At 34.0% G+C, this 24441-nt stretch overlaps 1 pseudogene; it reads left to right on the top strand.

The window, feature by feature from the left end:
- The first annotated feature begins 679 nt into the window (after positions 1-679).
- On the top strand, positions 680-10328 carry LOC120215466 (annotated as a pseudogene).
- Positions 10329-24441: the final 14113 nt, after the last annotated feature.

A 24441-nucleotide genomic window follows, 5' to 3' on the forward strand; every position in this document is an offset into this window, starting at 1 on the left:
ATTTTTTTAGTATTATGTTAATAATTTTGTGTATTTTAGATAGAGATAGGCACGATACTCAAATTCGATGGTTTCTACCCGATTTGATCTCATCGGGTAATTTTATTTTAAATTTGTGTTCAGATCGGGTTGTTTTTAGAAAATATATTCGAGTCGGGTTAAGTTCAAATTTAGGGTGAAAAATATCCGATCAGACCTGATCTAGAAAATAATATAAATTTATCTTATATACTTAAGAGTAATTATAATAATAATCCTTTATATATAATTATTTTCAATAAGATTCATATTCTTATTATATAAAAATAATATTCTTTTTATAAATATATTTATTTCTGATTATGTCAAATTGAATTTGGATTTTATCTAAAAAAAAAATGAGAGGAGCTCGAATCACATGAAGTCACCTAAAAAAAGGTGAGTTAGATTTTAAATAGAAAATATTTATTTTCGAGGCAGATAAAATTGACCGACGTTTTGACTCGACCCGACATCCCTGATCTTGGGGTCTACAAGACTATATTGATTTCTCAATTATATTTTAAATAATAATAATTTTCATAAATTTACCTTATTTGATACTTAAAACAGAAAAAAAATTGAGTGATATTTTAGATTTAGAGGAGAAAATAAAAAAATACTGTTAGAAATAAATTACAAGAAGAAAAGTACATGAACTGAACCCTAAACGCCTAAACTACACTTCTCCGATCCCCATTCCTTCCAAGAAACAGAAATTGGAAGCGGGGAAACCGTTGTTGAAATAAAAGAAAAGAGTTTACGGTTTTTCTGATTTACTATGCAATGGTAGGGATCATGAATCCAGCTTCGAGAGAAAAGCTCGAGAGTTTATCCAACTCAGTGAATTTTGCTGGTGACTTAGGTCCAAAACTAGAGTTTTGTCGTCAATTGAAGCATGATTTGTTGGAGGAAGACGCTGCTGCTTTGACCGAGCTCCTTCCTCGTATCTTCGACCTTTACTCGGACCCATCCGGTCCGGTCCGCAAACTTGCTACCCAGTACGCCTCCTTTGAAATCCCTACTTCAATCGGCTACGTCTTATCTGTTTTTTATTGCTTATAATATATATATATATATATAAATTAAATGTAGGATTATTGGTGAAATTGGAGGGAAGTACCTCGAATTTGTACCTGAAATTGCACCCTTTCTGATAACTGTTTTGGAAGATGCTACACCTGCTGTTGCCCGACAGTCTATTTCTTGCAGCATTGATTTGTTTCGTCATAATCTCGAAAAGATTACAATTCAGGTTTGTTTCCATAATCTTATTTTGTAGAATATTAATTTGTGAATACTAGCTTTTCATGGAATCAATTATTGACAAGGAAAAGCGTTTAGTTTTGTCTTCACTTACTGTTGCATTGTATTTTATGTCAGTGTCTAGAAGGTGATTGATGATTTGACATCATTTAAGCTTTACATTAGGCAGTAGTCTATTTGCAGCTTGCTAACTTTAAGTTGCACCTTCTACAAATTCACATGGTGTTTGTGTTTGTTTCAGGGATTTCAGTCCAGTGAATTGGCCAGTGATCTTTAATCATCATGGTCGTGGTTGTTAAAGTTAAAGGAGAAGATATATTCTATAGCTTTCCAGGTAGCTTCTGATTCTTTCTGTTTCACGATGATTCAAAATTTATTCATTACTTGATTCATTTTAAAATTTAATCAGCCAGGAAGTGGTGGGATAAGATTGTTGGCACTGAAGTTTGTTGAAGCAGTAATTCTTCTTTATACTCCTAATCCTAATGGCTCTGCAGAGCCCCCTCCTGATGAAGGTAATTTGCTTTAGATAGTTGTCCCATCAAGGTTAGAGTGCTTGAAGAAAAAGATTTTCATATTGTCATTTTAGTACGTTATTGACTAGCACTTAAGAAATTTTGTTTGTCCTAAATTTACTTTGTAGGAACCCCCATAGAGTTTAACATAACTTGGCTTCATGGGCGCCATCCTTTTCTCAATGTTGGGGATTTGTCAGTTGAAGCTAGCCAACGTTTGGTTTTGTTGCTTGATCTGCTTAGATTTCCAACAGTAAAGTCTCTAACAACATCTGTGATTGTTGTGCTTATTAACAGGTATGGTTTCCATTCAGCTTATTGCAACTGACTTTTTTTTTGGCATTCTGTTCTTCATGATACATGAAATCTCTATCTTTAACACTGATATGAATTGTGAATAACCAGGAAATGATATCTATGTAAAATAGTTCTAATTTTCAATTCTGGTATAAAGGTGAGAACTGAAAATTGTAGTTTATATCAAAATTTTCCACCAGAAGTCCTGAGAGGAAAATTTATTACTGGCGTGCTATTATCCTTGAATATGAACCTTTAAATGTCCACTTTCTCATTCCGTGCTTAATTTAAGTAATTGAAGAAAGTGCAAATTTTGGTTCACTTTTGATTATATTTCAGTTTTTAATTTATTGGGTTTCCATTGTTTTGTCTTTGATATCAGTCTTTCAGCAATTGCAAATAAGCGGCCAGCATATTATGGACGCATTCTACCAGTTTTACTCAGTTTGGATCCCCCAAGCTTTGTAATCAAAGGGGTTCATGTCTATGGAGCACATCATACTTTGAAAAATGCCTTGCTATCATGCTTGAAATGTACTCATCCTAGTGCTGCACCGGTATCCATTTTATACTGAATTTTTTTTTTCAGACTGTTATCAATTACTAAGGTTGCATCTCTCTTCTACTTCGGTATTTTGTTTACATTTTACTTGTGCACACCCAAGTGCCACACTGGTATTTGTTTTATACTAAACATTCTCTTTTAGACTCTTATCCATTAATAAAGTTGAATCTCCCTTTCTACTTTGGTGTTTCTTTTACATTTTACTTCATGCGTGAAGATACTTGTTTTTTATGTACTTTCAAATAAGTTGCTTACTACTTTTGGTAACCATGAGAGATGAATGGCTGGTCTTTTATACTGCTTTTTACCACTCAGGTGTGTTTTCTAATATGGCACCATTACTTATTTTTACTGGTTTATTTACCAGTATCTATAGTACCATTATAACTGTACTTTCATTACTTGGCATCCATCAAGCATCAAAGTTGAGTACCTTACCCACTTTTTTTATGTACTTTTTGTTTGGTTTATACAGTGGCGGGATCGTTTACTCGGTGCCTTGAAAGAGATGAAAGCTGGAGGACTGGCGGAGCTAGCTCTCAACCAAGTTCATAAAATTAATGGAACTGTGGAAGATAGTAAAGATTATTCTTCAGTTATTATGGTATCTACAATGTTGTTTCATGTATTTTATGATTTGCATGGGGTGCTGGCATGTGCATCTTTTGTATGCACTTGGAAGTATGTATATTGAACTTTTAACTATGTTTAAGAACTTACAGGAAGAAAAACCCATGACCAAAGCGTGTGATGCTGTTGTTAGCAATGTGGGGAGGAAAAGATCTGGAACTGAGGACAGTAATGATTTGGCTGAAAATGATGGTGTGTCTGGAAAACGTGTCAAGTCCTCACCTAGTGTATCTGAAGAATCAACAAAAGAGTTAAGCAGGAACACCTCTGTGTCTCAGGGCGATATTTCTTCAATTCAATCTACCAAAAGAAAAGTTGACGTTGATACTGGACCTGTCCAGCAACTTGTTGCCATGTTTGGTGCCTTGGTTGCTCAAGGAGAAAAAGCTGTGGGATCTTTGGGGATTCTTATTTCAAGCATATCTGCTGATTTGCTGGCTGAGGTAGTGATGGCTAACATGCGTAACCTTCCTCCCACTCATCTTCACACTGTCGCGGACGATGAATTGCTGGAGGACATGTGCATAGTTGGAAGTGACACTCAAGCCAAGTATCCACAATCATTTTTAGTTGATGTTGTTTCACTATCGAGTACTTTCCCGCCACTAGCCTCACTGCTAAACTCCCAGCAACCAGTTCCCAATGAAATAGTGGTATGATTTTTTTCCTCCAGCAGTTGTTTTGCACGTGAAGCAATTAATGCATACAACTTATGTCACAAAAACATTTTATAATGCTCCAACTAGGTGTTCAGTTAATGCCTGTTTACTTTTGATGGATTTGGAGGCTTACACTTTTTTGACCATATCAAAGATGGGCCAATAAACAAATGCTTGACTAAATTTTTGTGGGGCCAGTGATTTGATTGGGACATTTTTTTCCTCTTTAATTTGACTTTATCATGTTTGCATTGTTGTTTGGTTTTGATCCAACATGTCTATTTTGTTGAAGATACAGAAAACAGAAGCGGATGAAGATGACGCTATGGCTGGCCCTAATAGTTCTGTTGCATATGCTGGCATGGCTCATGAAGCTGAAAATGCTCTTTTTCCTGGAATGGAGAAGATTGATGTACTTACTCCACCTGACATCCATGATGTGGGTAATCTTGAAAGTGACTTACCGGGTTTGGATTCTTCTTTCCACGATGATGGATTATCAGATGCCCAAGTGGCTACCTCATTGGTCTCTACTGATCTAGAAGACGCTAGTCAAGAACAAGGTAGAAGTTTTGGTGGAAAGTCACCTCTGCATGTGCTTCCATCAATTTCAGTAGAGGGGTCTGAGGAGCTTAGTCCAAAAACTACTATTAATGATTCCAGCAGTGTCGTTTCCTCAACAGAAACTTCTGTTGTTTCTTCACGTTCTGTTGTCTTGCCCAAGATATCAGCACCTGTTGTCAATCTTTCTGATGATCAGAAGGACGATGCGCAAAAGTTGGCTTATATACGCATTATTGAGGCATATAAGCAAATATCAGTAGCTGGAGGTTCACAAGTTCATTCTTCTCTGCTTGCTTACCTGGGAGTCGAGGTAGTAATTCTGATTTCTCAAGAATGTCTTTATCTTTCTACTGAGAGCATCTATTTGTGATATATTTATTATTAGTGAATGCCTTGTTTTGGCATTCTGTACTAAACATGTTTTTGATTTTTCTTTTCTCAGTTACCATCCGAGTTAGACCTACAGGGACTTCTAAGAGAACACATCTTGTTAGATTATATCAATCACGAGGTAACTGGATTTCCATTTTCTTTTCACATTTAGATGTGCTTCAAGTTGCTGACTTGACATAAACTACATTTTTATATATTCTAATGTCAGCTCTGCCTTTTACTTGCTTTTTTTTGTTGTCACTGATTTTTCAAACAACTGCTATATTGTTCATTAAAATCATCTAAACTTCAAGCTAGCTAACGATAGTTATTGGATGGCTTCAGGGGCATGAGTTGACATTGCGTGTCCTCTACAGGTTATTTGGAGAGGCAGAAGCGGAAAGCGATTTCTTCTCATGTACAACTGCGGCTTCTGCATATGAAACATTCCTTCTGGCTGTTGTATGTACTTTTTTCTTGTTATTCCTATCTTTTTCTTCCTGTCATATCCCATCTTTTTGAGGAAATCTCTTCAATGCAGGCTGAAATTCTTAGGGACTCTTTTCCACCTTCAGACAAATCTTTAAGTAAACTACTTGGTGAAGCTCCTCAGCTGCCAAAGTCGGTTTTGAATTTATTAGAGTGTTTGTGTTCACCTGGGATTTCAGAGAAAGCTGAAGAGTCACAAAGTGGAGATAGAGTTACTCAAGGCCTCAGCACAGTATGGAGCCTAATTCTATTGAGACCTCCAAGTCGAGATGTGTGCTTGAAAATTGCTTTGCAGGTTTTGATTTATCTTGGATATACCTCTGAATTGAAGTTCTCTTTTCCATTTCGTTTGTTTGACTTTTATTTTCTTGTTACCTTTCAAAGAGTGCAGTTCATCACTTGGAGGAAGTCCGAAGGAAAGCAATACGCCTGGTAAGTGTTCATGATGCTATTGAAGAAATTAGATGGCTACCTGCACTAATCTATCTTATTTTGGAGGATTGTTTCATTTGCAGGTAGCAAATAAGCTTTACCCTCTACCATATATTTCTCAACAAATAGAAGATTTTGCAAAGGAGATGCTGCTCTCTGCAGTAAATGTTGATGCTGCAGAAAGAACAGATGCTGAAGGATTAATCACTGAATCACATAAGGTAACCATCACTTCCAAAACTTCTATATCTGGTTCAATTTAGAATAGCTAGATATATTCTTTTAATCACTTTCTGCCGGATAGAGTATCAAATAAGCATATGTTCATTGAGATGAACATATATGCATATGACTGCTCGTACATATATACATGCCTGCATCTACACATTTACAGGTGTTCTTGTATGGTGTGTGTAGTATGAAACAATTACCAGGTACAAAAAAAGCCTTCAGCTATTAGTTGTCTTTGAATTTCCTCAGTTAATGTGTGCATATTGTACTCTCTTTTTCTTTACCTTCTTTTTTGGTGGGTTTGGGACACAGCAAGCTAGGTGAGGTGAATTTTGTTCAGTACATGAAACATTAACTATCTTCTTTGACCATTTTATTTTCTTGAAAAAGATGGCGGGTGGGGTTATGTCAAACCAGGGTATACATAATTTATTTCTTCTGTTTCCTTCATTGAAACAAATGCTTAAATACTTGACAGGTTGGCAAAGAAATTATTCAAAATTAACCGGAAATTGTGTAATTTAATATGAAACTTTTGTTACCTGTTGATGGCTATGTAGTGACTTTAGTTATACGTAGTGTTAGATCTATTTGTTGCATTCCTTAATTAAATTAGGAATGTCATTTTTAACAGGTTTCTGAGTTGGAAAAGCCATTGAAGGAGCATCAGTCGACGAGTACCACTGGTAAAGACATCTCTGCTGATGTTCACCGGTCAGAAACATCTCAGAGTGGCTCATTCCCTTCTGTCTCTGAGGCACAGCGGTGCATGTCTCTGTATTTTGCTCTTTGTACAAAGGTGCTACTTCTATTTTGATTGCTTGGTTCTTAAGAATAAATTTTGAGTACTTGTTTCTTCATAGTCCTCAGAAGGGATTAATACTTTGCTGTTATATTCGTTTGACAGAAGCACTCTCTTTTTGGCCAAATATTTATTATCTATGTTAGTGCATCAAAGGCAGTTAAGCAGGTATGATTAATCCCTATTGGAATCTTATTTTAGAAATTATCAAATTTCTAGGTTTTTTTTGCTTTTTCCTCTTATTAGTTGCACAATGCAGGCAATCCATCATCAAATTCCAATACTGGTTCGTACTATAGGCTTGTCATTTGATCTTCTTGAAATTATTTCAGATCCTCCTAGTGAAAGCGAGAATCTTCTGGTGCAGGTTGGGATAGTTTAAACTCAATAATTTCCCCAATCCCCTAGCTAATATTTTCAAGTTTTCTAACCAATTTGCCCTTTTCTTTTGTCCACCCGGCCTCAATGCCAGGTTTTGCAGACATTGACAGAAGGGAAGGTACCTTCTGCAGAATTGATATTTACCATCAAAAAGTTATTTGATTCAAAACTAAAGGTATGAGTAGGTTTGCTCCTTCTCTTTGAGCCAGATTGCTTTGAGAATATCAGTTAAGGTGTGTTTGGTTTGGATCGGTAACAGGATATTGAAATTCTAGTTCCAGTATTGCCATTCCTACCAGGAGATGAGGTTTTTCTCCATTCTCTGAATAATTTCCTTTTCTTTTGTATCTACCATGACTATTTTGCACTTAAGAATGTTTTCAATTGGCTTGTGTAATTGGAATGCTTTCAATTGGCTTGTGTAATTGGATTATATCTGTCAGAACTCAGGAATGTGATTCATGTCTAGACAAGACTGGATAATGCCCTAGAAGTTTCAAGTCCTTCATGAAAGGATATCCTGTCATTCGTGTGTTTGTGGACCATTGGTTATGTTTGATTGGAAGACGAAGAAGCATTTAATTATTCAAGAAAGTTTGGGATCACAATGTGATTCTTATTTTTACTAAAATGAAAGGCTGAGCGGTATTACTAAACAAAGATTGAAGTATGGGCTTAAGGGATGTCCTTTCTAGAAGAATTCATGTCAAGAAGTTACCTCACAGATTATTGATATAATGAACAATTCTTAACCTTCATTTTGGTTGTCATTTACCTGTTTCCTTTCATTAAATTCAGAATCATCTTCAAAGATGTGATTTAGTATTTGATGCAAGATATCTATGAGAAATTGGCAGGTCAGGTTAATATCATCAATGTGGCAAGTAGCAGTTGTTAGTGGAATTAGCAACATTGATTCTGTCATGTCTGTTCAATATATGTGATTAAAAGCTTCAGTTACATTTCTATCAAAAAAAAAAAAAAAGCTTCAGTTACATTGTCTTATATGTTTGACATTGGGTAAAGAGGCAAACACTTGTTGATGCTATTTTGTATCCATCACTCTAGGCTTTGCTGATTTTTCCCTATCTTGTAAATCTACCTTTGGATAAGTTCCAAGTTGCACTTACCCGTTTGCTACAGGTACACTTCTTCCCCTTTCCCTCCAACCCAAAAGTTAAATTTCTTTATTGTTTCTAGAGATCATAAGTTATGGTTGCTTGCCTACTACAGCTTCGCTTTTCTTTTGTTGCCTTTTGAAGTCACTAACGTGTAAAATTTCACATGGAACATATTAATAATTTATATTTTATGGCCATTTTCAGTATTATATTTTAATTGAAAATATTTCTTTGGGTAACAACCTGCTTTCAATTTTAGCTGCCATTTTCTGCTTCATTGCTAATCGGACTCTGTACCTAGGGGTCATCTCATTCTGGTCCTGTGCTCTCTCCAGCTGAAGTGTTAATCGCTATCCATGGCATTGATCCTGAAAGAGATGGAATTCCCTTGAAGAAGGTTTCTTTGTGGTTCCTTAATCTAGAATCTCTCCCCGACTGTTGTCTGTCTCTTTTTTCTAAACATATTAAAACATGGGAATTCATAATTCACTGTTATTTCATGCTTCAATCAGGTCATTGATGCATGTAATGCTTGTTTTGAGCAACGGAATATATTCACCCAGCAGGTTCTTGCAAAGGTCTTAAATCAATTGGTATGTACTATACCACTTTTTTTTTTGTTCACCAAATTTGGTACTGTCTGGCAGAATACTGATGATGAATATTCTTTCCCATAGGTTGAGCAGATACCTCTTCCTTTGTTGTTTATGCGAACGGTGTTACAAGCCATTGGTGCTTTTCCTGCACTGGTAAGAAATTATACTTTAGCTTTCTTTCTTCAGTGATATTATATATTGTTGTAGTTCTTTTTTTGCTGAAAAAGAATAAGGCTCTCTAAGTAATTTATGTTTTTTTTGCTAGCATAGCAATCGTGAAAATGGTCATGATTTATAGTTCATTTCTTTTTATTTCTGCTTTCTTATCGAAAGGGTGTCTTCCAGTGGCTGGACTTTATCTTAAATAATTTAACATAATTAGAAAAAATATTCATGACTTGTTGATGAATTGATTCACCTTAATTTTGTAGGTGGAATTTATAATGGAGAGTCTTTCTCGACTTGTAAGCAAGCAGGTGAGTATATTTATCACATTAAATTGACACTCGTTTCTCTCTCTTCATGATTTTTAAATCGTTGTTTTGTTGTAGATATGGAAAAATCCAAAGTTGGTGGGATTTTTGAAATGTGCCCTCTTGACACAACCTCATTCTTTCAGCGTGCTGCTTCAGGTGCACGTTTCTTTTGTCAATTGATTTTGAGAACCCAATTTTGATCTCCCAATACGAGCAAAACATGTTCTTGATGTTTTTAGCTCAATTAGTTTATTATTATAATTGTCTTTCAGCTACCCCCTCCACAGCTTGAAAATGCACTGAATAGGACAGCAGCACTCAAAGCTCCTTTGGTTGCTCATGCTAGCCAACCGAATATCTGAACATCACTTCCTAGGTTCACATGAAGAATTATTATTATTTCTTTTGATTGGACGGAGAAAACTTTCAACATATACTCCATGAATGCCCCATTGTTTCCTTATTACGACCACTTTTCTCTGGATTTGCCTTTTCTAGGTCCCTCCAGTCAGGCTCACACTGGAGATGCAAGCAACTCAGAGAAGGATGCAGTGGCAGAGAAATCTAAAGAATCATCTGGTGCTAGCTGAAGTTTATGAAACTGATGCTTAAAGGATTATAATGTTACAACGGTGCCTGCCATGTTTATGCGAGGGGATGGAAATATGGAAGGCAGTCGGTAGTTATTATCATGTCATGCGGTATAATATATAGAATTAAATGCCGTTGATAGAGAGAGAGTGGCTGCAGATGCTTGAAATTATTGAGTTGTAAAACATTTCAATGAGTTGAAAATAGGAGGATTGATTGCAATTTTGGTAAGATGAATGCACATAAGGATTGCATGGATCTACATCTCAAGGGTATATGCTTTTGGTCCTCTTTATAGCAAGCATTTCATGGCATCAGTTGTAGAATTCAGACTTGGCACTCCTTTATCTTTTAATATGGATTTATGAATATATGTTTATAATATTTTGATTTATATTTTTATAAAATAATTATAATTAATTTAAATCACAGTAACTAGATATTATTGTTTTCGATTTTGTAACAAGTATTTAACTTGGTGTAGCGGTTAAGTATCAGATCATGAGGCCTTAGGTTGAATCTTTTTACCCATCATAATATTTATTTGCTTTCATTTTAATTACCAATAAGATGACAAGGGATTGTCTTTTTATTGGATAACTTAGTTTATTAAAAAGTAAAACATGCTAATATCGACATGGGAAATTGAAAATATCACAACATCATCATTAATTTTTTAACAATAAATAATAAAAATACAAAAATTAATAAAACCAAAATAAAAAAAGATACCGTTACTGATTTTTTTTCAAAAATAAATTAGAGACCAAATTAGAAAAATAATAATAATTTGGTGAATAATATAGTACAATTTACTAAAATAATAACGATAGGAATATTAAATTACACCAAATTAAAATGTAAAAAGTATTGCCGTAATTTGGCGTTGGGTTTTCCTATGGGCTGTTGGCTTAAGCAGGTATCGCGTAGCATTTGATGTGAAATTAGTTTTTTGGGCCAAATAGGGCTTTTAGATGAAAATTTTAGTGTTTTACCCATCCTCAAATTTAATTAGGGATCTACGATATTTGCTACAGTATTAGGCAGACTCATCACCTTGAGGTGACGAGTTCATTGAAATATTATTTTTTAATGGACCCGAATGAGTGGGCCTCACGTGGGCCATTAATTTATTGTTTTTAAGAAGACTCGTCACGTGATGAGTCCATTAAAAAATATTTTTTATTATTTAAAAAAATAAAAATAAAATTAAATAAAAAGAGGGTAACTCATCACCTCGAGATGATGAGTTCCTTCAAATTAAAAAAACTAGCCATTAGTCAACGAGGAATTGTGCAATGGTCACTTGAGGTGATGAGTTCAACCGGATTTTTGCATTATAGCCGTTGGAATTGGGGATATAAATAGGAGTTTGGACCTTTAATTTTTAATCAAACCCTAAATAAAAAAAGCAAAAAATCCAACTTTCTATGAAAATCCCAGAAAATTACTTCCCAGGCAGATATGTTGCGCCTCGACAACATCCATATTTCGTCGATAGAACTCCGACCGGAAGAAGAACGGAGTAATCGTTAGTGCGGGATGACTTCGAGAGATACGCATCCGCGGATGTTGATATATCTTCAGCAATCTGATCTTTTTACAGCCATATTTTTACGTGGCTTCAAGGTGTACACGACATTGATTGAGGCTCTAATTGAACGTTGGCGGCCCGAGATGCACATTTTCCATTTCTCGAGTGGTGAAGCGACAATTACTTTGGAAGACGTTGCTTCCCAACTCGATGTTCCTGTGAATAGAGCCCCTGTGGAGAGGCATAACAATTACAACCTTAGGACGTTAGTCTACGAAGTTTTGGGATAGGTGCCACTGTTCGAGTTACGATGGATATCGGGTACGGATGGCATGGTTAGTGTCTGAATTCTAAGTAACATCCTACTCTACCGAGGATGAGGTTATTTTTTCATCCCGAACATATATTCTCCAATTGATCGGAATGGTATTATTATTGGATAAATATGGTAATTTGGCAAACACTTAGAATCTTCAAATATTAAATGATTTTGTTGAGTGTCGCAATACCATTTTGGACTCGACAATTTTAACCTTTCTGTACTGGGAGCTTTGTAAGACTGTAATTGTGGAGCGGGATCGAAAAGCGATGTAGCAAGCTGTCTAATATTGCTACAATCGTGGGCTTGGTATCGATTCTCATTTTTGACGCCTATTACTACAGCCTTGGTCGAGTTTCCTCTTGCTGAAAGGTAATTTTTTAACTTTGTTTTTAAATTTGATTAACTTAATTAATTTTTTTTTATCTATTTTTAATCTTTTTCTAATATAAATATGTTAGATGGCGCTATAAAATAATCGACACGAAGTTGTCGGGTTACCACTGCAAAGATATACGGATGAGGATCAACATCGCTGATCGATATATGGTATACATTTGTTCTTTTATTATTATTTTTAAATTTTTTAAACTTTATATATATTAACTTTGATATTTAATATTTACAGGTTTTTTGGCTTTCGTATGGTGACGAGATCTACCGATTATTACCACCGTAATTTTTTAAAGGGCCCGATTTATGGTATGTCGTGATGTCGTTATTACATTTTGTGATTGTTAAGTGGCAAACCGCTGATAGAGTACTACGATAGTATGTGTCGCGTCAACTAATTCCTACGTAAATCGTTGAGATGAACGCGCTCCATAGAATTGATAAGCATGAGAAACATACCAAAAATTGGTTGGTGAAACATGCTTACTTCATCGAGCTATGAAATCAGTGACACCTATGCCCCCCCCGCGTGATGAGAGATTATACCGCTGGACCTAGATTTCAACCATTCTCTTTATCTCTGAAATTTCGAAGAAAATGGGAAACCATATCTCACGACACTACAACAGAGGGGAGAATAGGAAAAACATCCGGTCAGATTCCTAAAGTCCAAGAAGAAATCATCGGCGTCTTCTTATTTTGCTTCAACATTTGCAGCTGAATATTACTATTATGTATCTCAGGCTAGTTTCGGTTTCTATCCTTCATATAATACTTCAAACGAGACTCAACCAACTTGGGTTGGAGGTTCATGTGATGCAATGCAACACAATCAAACATCTTCGACAGAACATACGGGTGAAGGTGAATGGGATCATAATATATATGGTCAACAACATAGCTGCCAAGTCGATTCTGTAATGGCAATGATGGCGTCAAATACCATAAGCCCATCACTGTATTTTGAAGGTGGATCTTAGAGTGTGTTAAGTACACCTCCTTGGCAAGATGAAGACGACGACGACGACAATGACAACGACCCTGACATACTCGATAAACCCCTGCCATTATCATTCGACCACTCCTCGCTATTGTCAAGATCTTAGAAAATATAAATAAATATTATTAGTTTGTAAGCAATGTTGTTTTAATAAAATTATTATTTTTTAATTAATTATTTTTTTAATTTAACTCGGGCGAACTCGTCACCTCGACGTCACGAGTTCTATTGTAACCATTTCGCAACTGCCCGTTGGCCAATGACTACAAAACGACTAGTTTTTTGAATTCGAAGGAACTCATCACTAGTTCACCTCTTTTTTTTCATTTTTAATTTTAAAAATTTTCAATAAAGAATAATTTTTAATGGACTTGTCACCTCAACGTGTCGAGTCCGCTTAAAAATAATAAACTAATAGCCCATGTGTGACCCACTCATTCAGGTCCATTCGAAAATAATATTTCAAGGAACTCATTACTTAGAGATGACGAGTCAGCTCGACACTGTAACAAATACCGTAGATCACTAATTAAAATTTGAGGATGAATAAAACCCTAAGGGTACGTTTGGTTCACAGAATGTAAGATTACAAGTGGGAATGTAAGATTATCAGGGAATAAGATTATTGGGAATGTTGTATTTTGTGTTTGGTTGGCTTAGCAGGTTATATAATTTTTTACAAAATTAAAATATAAAAAAAGTTTAATGAAAGGGTAAATTTTTATTTTAATCCCTGAACTTCATATAAAATTTTAATTATAGATTTTTTTAAAATCTAAAATAATTTAAGGATAAATTTGTAATTTAACCTTCGTAGAATTTTTATCATTCAATGACAAAAGAAGAATATTTTTTTAAAAAATTAAGGGCATTTTAATCCAAAACGTCGGTAATCCAACAATACCTAAGGAAATGGAGGTAATGACATTCCCGGTAATATACCCCAAAACATCCACTATTGGTAATCTTTCATTACCGGAAATGGGATTCCCGACCTAACCAAACGGGGTAATGTGAATTCCATTCCCATGGGAATCACACATTCCCCTCCAAACACCCCCTAAATTTTTAATCTAAAAGCCCTATTGGGCCAAAAAAATGCCTGTGAAATTACGTCTTCTTTCATCCTCTCGGTATTTTTCCTATATAAATACTATCCTTGGGTTTTAATTTCTTCAAATGGTCACAGCCACATTTACCTGATAGCATACTCCATTGGGCTTTGGACGATAAGTTATTTAAGGGCTCTGGTCCAATGCATGCTGATAGTCAAAAGTTTGAGGCTAAGTAGCAATGTGGAACACATTGGCGTGTATAAACCCATGTGTAAAGTATTCATTCGATATAAGTTATAAGTGTACGAATCAAACGACCTCATTAGTTAAGAGATGTTTGTTATTTTTGAAGATTTCAAGTTCGAGCATGGCCTTTATAATGGGTATTTAAGAATTCATTGTCAAATAATTATGAATTTTTTAAATAAATACTATTTTATAACCACCCAAGCTAATAAAAATAATTTTTTAATATATAAAATAATATCTATCAATGAGATTGGGGAGTGGGACTAGTAGTGATGAGCGAGAGATTTGATGGTGAACTGTCAACCCCACCTTTTTTCCCCAATAATACTGAAATCAATTTTGGTCCTTCTATTCAACCACTTTATATTTTAATTTATAGTAATTAGACTTGTATAATATTATATTAATAATAGAATAAAATTAACAATTTTATGTAAACTTTATATTTAAATAAGCTTTGATAAATTATAAAATAATCATAAATGTTGGTTAAACAAGCCTGTTATCCATGACTTGTAAATAACCTTTAATAAATTATAAGATAATCATAAAGGCTTTAAAAAAACGTGCTCAAGTCGCGACATGGAAATGGAGGCAAGTCAAAAAAGCCAAAACTTAAAACAATTGCATTACGGAAATGTCATCATGAATATAATCACATGTGAAATTATGCAAAAGGACTAAATTTGTTTATTTTTTAGGGTCAATTATATCATTTCTCACTTAACTTTTAAATTTTTCTAATTTACTCACTGAACTTTCGAATTACTCATTTTGATCACTCTATATTATTTTATTATTATTTTGGTATGAAGTGACATTTTTTTATTATGATTTAGTATAAAAATAATTTAAAATAAATATTAAAATAATAATAAAAATATCATGTCATACCAAAAATAATAAAAAATAATATAAAGTGATCAAAACAAGAGTAATTCAAAAAGTTAACAGTAAATGAAATGGGAGAAAGAGTAAAGTTTATCAAGGAATAATGTATTTTACCCAATTTTTTATAATGTTAAAATTATCTTTTGGAATTTTTGTTAAATTGCAATGTAATCACAATTCACAAAGAAAATTATGCAAAGGAAAAGTAGCGTGATTCACACCTGTTCTAAAAGTGTAGGTTATTTTTTATATTGATAAATTTTACTTATAATATAATATTTTTGATATATTTAGTGTATATGAAACAAATTGAAAAATGTTGATGTACGATGTTACCATTAAGTATGATACACAATTAAACGATTAGTTATATTAAATATGTCATAAGTATTAAAGTGTCAAGGAAATAAAAGTGTAGATAATGTAAGTTGTATTTATAATCTAATGGGAGTGATAATTATAAATACTTGTAATCTAATTTAATATTCAATTTATATATATAGAAAGTGGTTGTTAAGAACTAAGTTAATTTGTATTATTCTTATCTTTATCAGAAAGTTTAAACATATCTTCTTGAAAGATCACACCCACTTTCTAGGCAATCGCCATCAATGAATTTAGATACGTTTTCGTAAATCTAATATTATATTTTATTCTTAATAATTTGACATAATAGATATTGGCAAGGACGAATCTACATGGGAGGTGGGAGGGGTAATTCTCCCTCGAATTTGATGGTTTTAGATCACTAATATTTTTAAAATTATTATAATTAAGTTATTGTCTCTCTTAAAATTTACCGACTTAATTATATTTTAGATCCCGTTAAATTTTAAAATAAATTTTGGATTTTTAATTTTTATGGTTTAATACTCTTCAAGACCCTTCAGTTTTAAAATTAGTGAAATTAAATCATAATTTCTTTAAATTTATTATTTATTTCAAAGCTAAACAACTTGGCCCACTTATAATTCAATCTTGGCTATGTCCGTGAATATTGAGTTTAGATTTTATTAAAAAGAAAGGTTGTTATCCCTATTTATTCCAAAGCTAGTGAAATTATATTAGTGAAACTAAATCATAACTTCTTTAAATTTATAATTTATTTGAGTTTATATTTCATTAAAAAGAAAGGTTGTAATCCCTAGAAGTCTTAGGTTCGAGTAACTGTGTCTACATGATGTATATACGTTGTCAATAAATAAAAAAAGTTGGTACTAACTTATAATCGCTCGTACTATTAAAAATGTTATAAGACTAAATGATATATGTATGCATTGATGGAATCCTTGATGTTTTGGATATTGGTACTTTACAAGGTTAATTGTGGTAGCCAGTAATTAGAAGTTGAAGATTGGCATAGATTTTTGGACCTTGTATTAAAAGATAAAGAGGGATTTTATTACTAATGTTGTGTGATTTAATTGCTTCGCAATTGATGCAAGTGTACACGTCGTAAGATATAATATGGAAAAGATATCGTCTCCACATGGATTGGTGAAACTTTGTATTCTAACTTTTGCGCTATAAAAAGAAATCAATTGGTAATATTAGGAGTGTGAATAAATAAAATAAATGAGAAAGTAAATAAAAGTAGAGAAATATCAAGTGAGAAAGTAGGTCGGGTTATCGTGATTAGTGGTGTGACAGTTTTCTGGAAAGTCTGAGTAGTTGGTTGCCAAGGCAACTTGATTGCCTTGGCAAATGAAAAAAATTCAGTTACCGACGCAACTAGGTTTCTTCATTCAAAGCTTGGCAGAGCGTTCTTCATGCCTTCTTGTTATTCTTAACTTCAAAGGACTGGTCAATTGTGCATGCCTTGATGATACATCCATGCGTTAACTATGGGGTGAACAACAACCAATCTTGAGCTCCTTTTAGCCGTTGAAATCCAAATCTTATCCCTAAGATGGAATAACCTTCCCCAACGTTCATTCAAATGAAGATCATGTTCATTCGTTTCATGAATCTAACTCTTCCGATATTAGATAAATTAATAAACTCTCGAGATCCTCTCCCAATTCACTCGAAGTCAATTAAAGAACCAAGAATGAACAAAGTTTGAATTAAAAAGTCAATCAAGAACTTAAACAAATCAAAAAGTTTCACAATAAAAAAATCCAAGTAACCCAAGCTAAATTAATTCAGTTCATGGCTGGGTGCAAAAAGATTACAAGATAAAGATTTCCCAATCCCATGAAAAGAAAAATAAAGAAGAAATAAAGAAGAATATCGTGCTCCCTTTTTTCTCTCTAGCTGCCTCCCCCTTTTTGTGTGTATTCTCTTCTCTTTTATAGGAGATGCGTGCTTTCCTTTTCTTCTTGCAGGAGAGTTTTTATTCTAATAAAAGAGCTATTAAATCTCTTTTAATAAAATAAATAAATCTCTTTTATCTTTTTCCTTAAATCCCTTGTAATTAACACTTCTTTCCTTTTTAACATTTGCGTGAATATCAAACTTTATAGGAATTATCTCATTGTGCCGTGATTATCTTTAATGAGGCGAACCCCTCCAAAAATCAACTTCAATTGCAATTCCTAATCTACACAAATTTACACACACCAACAATATCTTTTCCACAAAATCAACCAAAATGTAATATCAAACTTAAAGATGAAGGAAACTATAAAATTTTACATGAATGACTAATAATGAAACTAGACCAAACCTAAATATAGCAATAATTATGGGTAAAATGGTAGAAAATATAGTACTTTAATGCACTTAACACACCCCCAAACTCAAACTATTGCTTGCCCTCAAGCAATGCATGACATCAATTTTTTTATAGCAAATAAATAACATCACTCTTACCTTTGCTTTGTACCTGTTACCTTAGCAATTTTCTTCCAATTACCTTTAAACCTTAAAACAACAAGTAATTAACTCAATTCAACCTATGATGCTCTTGTAAATTTGTGCTCTTAGTCGAGAAGGTTCACCACCATGGGTATTTACAGTGTAATATAATTTTCAAATTAATCAATAAGGCAAACAATGTCACAACAATTAATTAGCTTAACTAGAGCTTCAGCTTATCACAACTATCTGCAAGTACTTGAGTAGTAAGATGCTGTCAACAACGAACCCCTAGCCTTTTAGGTAGAGTCATCCCATGAAGATTTTCATTCACTCATGCTATTCACGATTATCTTTCCTACTTAGTTTTCACTAAGCATATTGAATTTGCTTTACCAGTGGAGTGTTCTAGAGCTAAAAATTTATTGTGGCAATTTATTCGGCTAGAGTCAGTTGTGCACCTCTTGCAATTCACATAGAACTTAAACAACAATGCATGATAATTAAGTATTCGCCAAAATACCCACAAGTCAACCAAACACGACATTCGATATAAACATTTATAACATCACAAGAATCATTAATTTAATCTCAAATTATCTCAAAGTCCTAAGATTCTCAGTATTAAAATGCTATCGACAATTATCTCATCATATGTAAGTACAAAGACTCGACAATTGTTTATCTGTATAAATGTCATGAAAAGTAAATGTCATGGAAAACTTGACTAAACAACACAAACAATGCAAGACGACAAAGTATGACATAACACATACAATATGACAAAACTAATAACATCCCCCCAAACTTGAGATGCAACTAAATTAGATGACTAAATGAATGCTGCTAGTTATAAAACAAACCCCCAAACTTGAGAGGAGCATTGTCTTCAAAGTGAATGGGTTAGTCAGAAAGGTCGTCACCTTGAATGATGATTGTCCTTTGAGCCTTTTGTTTGATTTTGTTTACTGAATGCAGTGGTTGGGAGCGTGTTATAGGTGGTGCGCTTGGAATCCTCAATTCTTAACCTTATTGCTCGGGTGAATCATGCTTTTAGATTTCGTGGTCAATGGTTCTTCTATCCTAAAATTAAAGCAAAATAAAAAGACAAATATTAAATAAAGAGAAACACAAAATGAAACAGTAAATGCTAAAATAAAGGAATAAAATAAAAATAAAGGAAAAAAATTCAACAATAAAAATACTGAAGGAGAACATATATATGCTTGTTCAAGAGTAATCACTTCCTTGTCGCGCTCAACATGGGTTATATCATAATACTTTAATCCATGTCCATTAACTTTAAATTCATGGCTGACAGTGATGGACTTGATTACGACAACACCATGGGAAAATGGTTTTACTACTTTGAATGGTTTGGACCATCTCGATTTCAGTTTTCCTGGAAAAACTTTAACCGAGAGTTAAAAATGAGTACTTGTTGAATTATATTTTGATATAACAATTTAAGGAAAAATGTTTTTGGACTTGAATTGAATTTATTCAAAGTTTTCAAAAATAATTCAAAGTCCTTAAAAGTTTGGAATTAAGCACAAAATAATTTTCTGTACAATTAGTACCGATACTGTTCCTACAATATCTATATTTTGATATAACAATTTAAGGAAAAATGTTTTTGGACTTGAATTGAATTTATTCAAAGTTTTCAAAAATAATTCAAAGTCCTTAAAAGTTTGGAATTAAGCACAAAATAATTTTCTGTACAAGTAGTACCGATACTGTTCCTACAATATCGATACCAATTGAACAAGTATCGATACTGTTCATATGATATCGATATCAAAGGTAAGGGAAGTATCGATACTAATTGAACAAGTACCGATACTGTTCATATGATATCGATATCAAAGGTAAGGGAAGTATCAATACTCACTAGGTAATACCGATACTACCAGCTTTGCTCAAATTCCAGAATGAAAAAATGGTATCGATACCCAAAGGGGTACCGATACTACTTTGTATAGTAGTATCGATACCAAAGGCATATTATCGATACCATAAGGCCCCAACGGCTAGTAATGGCTTGATTTAAATATAACAAAGGTAATACCGATACTCCCTTTAGGAATACCGATACCCTTGGTCTGGGCAACTTTATTTTGCATGAAAATTGATCCCCAACGGCTCCAAACAACCTCCAACGGCTAGAAACGGCCACAACAACATTCCAACACATAAATACAAGTTCAAGACACTTGAAGAAGGGTTAGAACACCTATCCAAGCAATCAAACACAAGAGAAGAGTTTTTCATTCTTATTTTCAATTCTCTTGTAAATATTTATGTTTTTATGAGGTTTCAATTTGTAAACACCTTCCTTTTTAAAGGTACTATTTGTTTACAATATTTTTCCTTGTAAAGGGTTTTTGGTTCTATCTTAGCCATTGAAACGATAGGGAGTTGTAAAGGTTATCTCTTTGTCCTTGAAAAAGAAAGAACAAATTAGTGAATTTGTTAGAAAATTCTTAGTGAACAGCTAAGGTAGTGGATGTAGACTTGGTTGATAAGTCGAACCACTTTAAATCCTTGTGCCAAATTGTCTTATCTTTTTGTTCTTCTTACTCCCTAAATTCAATTATATCAAATAAACCCCTTTGCATTTTTTGGTTATCCATTGAGCCTCTTCAATAATCCTAACAGTATTACTTGCCCTGGCAAGAATTTCTACGGCAAAGTCTTCTTGTCATGCTAACGCTCTGTTTTCTCCTTGTAGATCCTAGTATTTTCGTAGGCTAAGTCATGAAATTCAGCTATCTCATTGAGATCTAATAAATGCTTTTTCCCTGCACTCTCTCAGTCCATATTCACAGTTTTTATGGCCCAAAATGCTTTATGCTCAATTTCTACCGGAATGTGGCAAGCCTTACTATAGACAAATCTATAGGAAGACATGCCTAAGAGTGTCTTGTATGTTGTTCGATATGCCCAAAGTGCATCATCAAGCCTTAGAGGCCAATCCTTTAGAGATGGATTGACAACCTTCTCAAGGATAATATTCAATTCTCGGTTGTAAATTTCAGCCTGCCCATTTGTCTGTGGGTGATATGCCGTGGCAATTTTGTGTGTCACTCCAAAGCGTTGTAACATCTTGGCAATCAATTTGTTATCAAAATGCTTACCTTCATCATTTGATAATTGCCCTTGGAATTCCAAACTGTCTAAATATGTTTTTTGTAAGAATCTCTGCACGATATGAGAATCATTTCTAGGCACTGCAGCTGCCTCAACCCATTTAGACATGTAGTCAACGGCGAGCAAGATGTACAGATTTTTGCATGAGGATGAGAAGGATCCCATGAAATCTATACCACACGCATCAAATAACTCATCTTTAAGAATGTTCTGCAGCGGAATCTCATGCCTTCTTGAAATATTGCCCGTGCCTTGACAACGATCACATTGCTTGTAGAATTCTTGGGCATCTTTATAAAGAGTAGGCCAATAAAGACTGGATTTAAAGACTTTAGCTGCGGTGCGTGTTCCTCCAAAAAGGGACTCAATAAGGTTAGGAATGCATTGTTAAAGCACACTTTGCTCCTCCTTCTCTGGGACATAGCGTCTTATGATCTGATCTGCACATTGTTTAAACAAAAAAGGCTCGTCCTAATAATAATGCTAAACATTATGCTAGAAATGTTTCTTTCCTTGATAGGTGAGTTCATGAGGTAAAATGCCACAAACAAGAAAATTGACTAAATCAACATACCACGGGATTACTACGGCAACTAATACCTGCTCATCTGGGAATGCGTCATGGATTTCTTGTGAGTCTTCATCTCCATTGTTTACTTCAGACTTAGATAAATGGTTCACAACTTGTTTTTTTATTTCTTTCATGTCCTTAATCTCAATGTCAAATTCTTGCAAGAGTAATATCCAAAGAATTAATCGAGGTTTGAAATATTTCTTGGAAAATAAGTATTTAATATATGAGTGGTCAGAATGGACAATTACCTTTTTGCCAATTAGATAGGAGTAGAACTTGTTTAAAATGAAAACTACTGCTAGTAATTCATTTTGAGGGGTAGTGTAATGTAATTGAGTGTCATTGAGGGTTTACTAGAATAGTATATCACATGAAATATTTTACCTTTTCGTTGACCTGAAACTGCTCCTATCGCAAAATGGCTAGCATCGCACATGAGTTCAAATGGCAGTGACCAATCAGGTGGGACGAAAATGAGTGTTGTGGAAAGTTGTTTCTTCAACGTATTGAAAACTGAAAAACATGAGTCACGAAAACAAAGGCTTTATCCTGTTCAAGCAAATTACATAAAGGTTTAGAAATTTCTGAAAAATTAAAAATAAACCTTATGTAGAAACCTGCATGCCCGAGAAAAACTTCAGATCCCTTTGACAGAAGTAGGTGGTGGTAATATCTCAATCACCTCCACTTTGGCTCTATCCACTTCGATTCCCTTAGATGATATTTTGTGTCCGATCACGATTCCCTCATCTACCATGAAATAACACTTTTCCCAGTTTAAGACTAGATCAGATTCTTCACATCTTACTAACACTTTCTCCAGATTGCTAAGGCAATTGTTAAAACTGTCTCCAAAAACTGAAAAGTCGTCCATGAAAATTTCAAGACATTCTTCCACCATGTCGGAAAAAATTGCTATTATGCATCCTTGGAAGGTTGTCAGGGCATTACATAGTCCAAACGACATCATTCAAAATGCATATGTTCCATAAAGGCAAGTGAAATTAGTCTTCTCTTGATCTTCTGGTGCTATGACAATTTGATTATAACCTGAGTAACCATCAAGAAAATAATAAAAGGGTTTACCTGCAAGTGGATCAAATATTTGGTCAATAAAGGGTAAATGATAATGATCCTTCTTGGTAGCTTTGTTTAACTTACATTAATCCATACAGACTCTTCAACTAGTAACAATCATAGTTGGGATAAGTTCATTGTTTTCATTACTTACCACTGTTATAAATCCATTTTTCATTACACATTGCACCAGACTTACGCATGTGTTGTCGGATATAAGATATATAATACCAACATCAAGCCACTTGATGATTTCTTTCATTACAACCTCTCTCATAGTTGGGTTTAGTCTCCTTTGTGCCTCAATGGAAGCTTTAACATCATCCTTCAATAAAATTTTATGCATATACACTGCTGGACTAATTCATTTTAGGTCAAAAATTGTCCATCCTATGGCCTTTTTGTACCGCTCTAATGCATCAATCAACCACTTCTCCTGTTCTAGTTGCAACTTAGAAGAAATAATAATAGGCAATTTGTTATCGTTTGCCAAATAAGCATATTTTAGTTGCATTGGCAATAATTTCAACTATAAATTGGGAGGTTGCTCAATAGAAAGTTTCATGAGTTTACCTTCTTTACCTGACTAGTCAATGGTTCAAAATATTTACCCGGTCGATTTACCACACAATTTTATTCTTATTGCTCTTCATTGTTTGGTTCTTCAATTTCCTTATGTTCAGTATTCGAATTATCAAGGCAGTTCTTTTCTTCTTCATAATCGAATTCGGTGGTGGCGTGAATGACTTGACATTCTTATGAATCGTCAGTATGTGTTAAGCTTGGAAAAAAATTCAGTTTAACTTGCTGGTCATTCACTCTCATAGTAAGTTATCCCTTTTCGACATCAATTAAGGTCATTTATATTGCTAGGAATGGTCTTCCAAGGATAATAGGTGTGAACTCATCTGCTTCACAATCCAGAACAATGAAGTCAGCGTGAAAAATAAATTTATCAACTTTTACCAGTGTATCTTCAATTTTCCATCTGGTTGCATATAGGATTTGTCTGCAAGTTGTAACATAACTGTTGTAGGTTTTGCCTTCTTGATACCCAACTTTTGGAAAACCGATTTAGGTATAATATTTATGCTTGCTCCAAGATCACATAGTACTTTACCAATATAGTGGTCACCAATTGCATAGGGTATGGTGAAACTACCCGGATCCTTCAATTTGGGTGGCATTCGATTGTGCAACATGGCCATGTATTGCTCTATCACAACAACTATTTCAAACTCTTCTAGCATTTTTCTTTTAGAGACGATGTCTTTTTAGGAACTTGACATAATTTTACATCTGCTCAATTACCTCAACCAAAGGCAAGTTGATGTGGATTTGTTTCAAGATATCTAAGAATTTCTTGAACTGGTACTCTGTTTATCTTTTTAG

Source organism: Hibiscus syriacus, unplaced genomic scaffold (assembly GCF_006381635.1).
Source record: "Hibiscus syriacus cultivar Baekdansim isolate YM2019G1 unplaced genomic scaffold, ASM638163v2 tig00110120_pilon, whole genome shotgun sequence".
Taxonomy (NCBI): Eukaryota; Viridiplantae; Streptophyta; class Magnoliopsida; order Malvales; family Malvaceae; genus Hibiscus; species Hibiscus syriacus.